We start from the raw sequence: 2,799 nt of genomic DNA, 5'->3' as shown, positions 1-2,799 counted from the left end.
GGCGCCAGTCGCCACGCTGCCACGGGCGGGGGGCGCGCGCCGCAGCCCACCCGCAGCCCCACTTCGTCTCCCTCTCCCGCGGACTCTCCGCCCGGGCGCCAGGACCCCGGTGGGCACCGGGGGAGCAGGGGCCGGAGCGGAGGGGAGGGGGAAGGGGGCGAGCGGGGAGGGGGAGGGGCGGTTACCTGCGGCCGGAGGTGGGGGGTGGCCGGGAGGACCCGGCAGGGAGGGCGCTCTCGGCCTGTCCCCCTCCCCGCGAGCCCCGAGCCCTCCCGAGGTCGCGGCTCCCGGGTGGGGAAATGCTAATGGGCTGTTGACCTCCGTGACCGCGGGCCTCCCCCACCCATGCAGATCTCACTGTCTCCAATCCCCACCCCCACCCCCCACCCGGGCCCCCTCCGGCTGCCCTCCCTGACGCCCCCGGCAGAAAAATGAAAATTAAATTAAAAGCTGTGTGCATGCCGACTACAAAACGACCCAAGCCCGGAACTCCGCGGAGAAGATCCGGGTGGATCCTCCGGCGCCATGAACTGCAGCGGCGGCGGCAGCTCAGCAGGTGCCGCGCGCCCACCCTCCTCTCCGCAGGGAGCCGCTCCCCGACCCCCGCCTCCGCCCAGGCGGGAGCAGCTCGCGCAGTGGAGGCGCCTGCGGCCACCCTGCAGCTCCCTGGCACCAGGGCCCAAGCACGCTTCTTTGGGCGCCAAGGGGAGCCCGGGGCTGTGGAGAAGGGTGTCCAGGGCGAGGTGGAGACCCCAGCGCGCACTCAGGACAGGGCCGAGGAGCGCCCCAGAGCTGGGAGGAAACTGCGCCACCCCCCGGAACTCCAGACTCGGGGTTCCTGAGAAATAAACGAAAAGTGCAAATAGAGGGCCGGTGGGTGAGGTCGGACTCCGGAATCGGGACCAATTGGTGAGGTAGAGGGGGTCCGTAGCCCCCCTCCCCCAACCCGGAGGAACCGAGCCCCAAAGTCGCCAGACTCTCCGGGGCGAGGTGTGTCTCTAAGTTTGGGTTTTAATGTTTCCCTTTCTGCAAGCTTCTCTCTCACCCCTCCCGCCAACCGCGTTCTTAACTCCGGCGAGTTCACCACCACGGGCTGGAAAACTCAGATTCAGTAAATAAGAGGGCAGAGACCAGGAGCTCACAGGTCAGGTAAAGGTGTTCCCAGATTTGAGAGGGGCTTCTGCTCTGGGGGGTTAGAGTAGAGAAGAAGAGGTACACTTAAGGAGGCACGTCCCTGTGCCGGGAGAAGTCGGAGGACACCTGGGCACCTGCACCCCCCATGCCCCCGTTGGACGAAAGTATTCATGGACCTAAGCACCCAGAAACCTGGGAATGGGGATTTAATATAAACGACCTGGCTAAATGGGCGCGAGTGGGCGCGGGGCAGGGATGGGCTCTGCGGGGGCGTCGAGAGGCTGCGCCCGGGCATCCACGGATTTTCCAGGGCTCAGACAGGTCTCCGTGGCACGCAGGTCGGACAAGGGGCTCAGACCTAGGCAAACTCTCTGCCCCCAGGGCATCCTCAGTCCCCGCGCGGAAGGGGAACTGCGCTTTCTGTTGGGCGAAACACCGCGACAGCACGTCGCAGCCAAGGTCAGGGAGGGATACGTGCCGGCACCGAGGGCTGCGGCGGCCGCAGGGCTTCCTTCCGCAGAAACAGCGAGGAGGCGGCGGCCGAAGCTCACTCGATCCAGCAGGCAGCGCCCTCCCAATCTCGCACCCGCATTCCCTGGCAGTGCCCGTTCCCGACACCTTTCTCCAGGAGGGGCCAGGTTGAGGAATTTGAGGTTTGGAAGGAGAGGAGAGCGAGGGCAGTGGAGGATGCCCGAGACGGAGCGGAGGTCGGGCGGGTTGTGTCGTCGCGCCTCGTTCCCCATCCCCCACCCGAGCCGGCCTCCAGTGCGACCCCCACCTGCGCCGTGTTCCTGGCGCAGGCTTCCCAGTAGGGGGCATCGCTCCGCGCCTCCTCGAGGCGGCTGCCCTAGAGGCGAGCTCGGTCACACGCGACGTCCCCAGGGCGCTAGGGTACCCATTGTCTTAGCTTTCCTCTTTGGGTCCCCTGGGGACAGGAGAGAATCCCCGAGGGGGTGCCTCCGGACGCCACGGCGTCGCTGGGAGGCAAGCGCTGCGGCACTGGCGACTGCCCAGGAGGGGTCAGCCGGACACCTGTGTATGTATGCGTGTGCGCGCGCGCGCGCGCCTCTGAGCGTGAGGGAGGGGGCGAGGGGCGCCCCCGGAACCGCTGTGCCTTAGCTGCCTGAATTTGAGGCGAATGGGAACCTCATGCCCAGAGGAACAGTGACGTCTTTTGCCTCGGAGGGCTCCCACCCCACGGGTGGGCCCAGAGCCGGGCACCTGACCTGCATCCTGCAACTACCCCTCCACTGCCTGCTGCCTGGAAACCCAAGGATGGCTCGTTTGAAGCATTTTCCCTTCCACACGCAGGGATTTTTTTTTCTTCCCTTTTCCCATTCCCCCTCAACAATTGGCAGGTTTTTAAAGTAACCTTTAAATGAGACATCGATTTATCATTATTATGATTGCATTCAGAGATCCAGCCCGAAGGGAAACCCAGGGAAATGGTAATTTGGTGGTACCTAGGGCTGTTTGTGGTTTAGCACATCCCTAGCCCCGCAAGCACATTTCTTTGGCAGCTCATTGCTCCGATTACCTTTGGGGCGGGGGGGGGGGGGGGGGGGGGGGGGGGGGGGGGGGGGAGAGGACTGGGGGGGGGGGGGGGGGGGAGAGGGGGGCGGGGGGGGGGGGGGGGGGGTGCCGAGGCGAGAGGCGGGGATGCCG

Source organism: Suricata suricatta, chromosome 17 (assembly GCF_006229205.1).
Source record: "Suricata suricatta isolate VVHF042 chromosome 17, meerkat_22Aug2017_6uvM2_HiC, whole genome shotgun sequence".
Lineage (NCBI taxonomy): Eukaryota > Metazoa > Chordata > Mammalia > Carnivora > Herpestidae > Suricata > Suricata suricatta.
Note: the sequence above shows the minus strand (reverse complement) of the source record.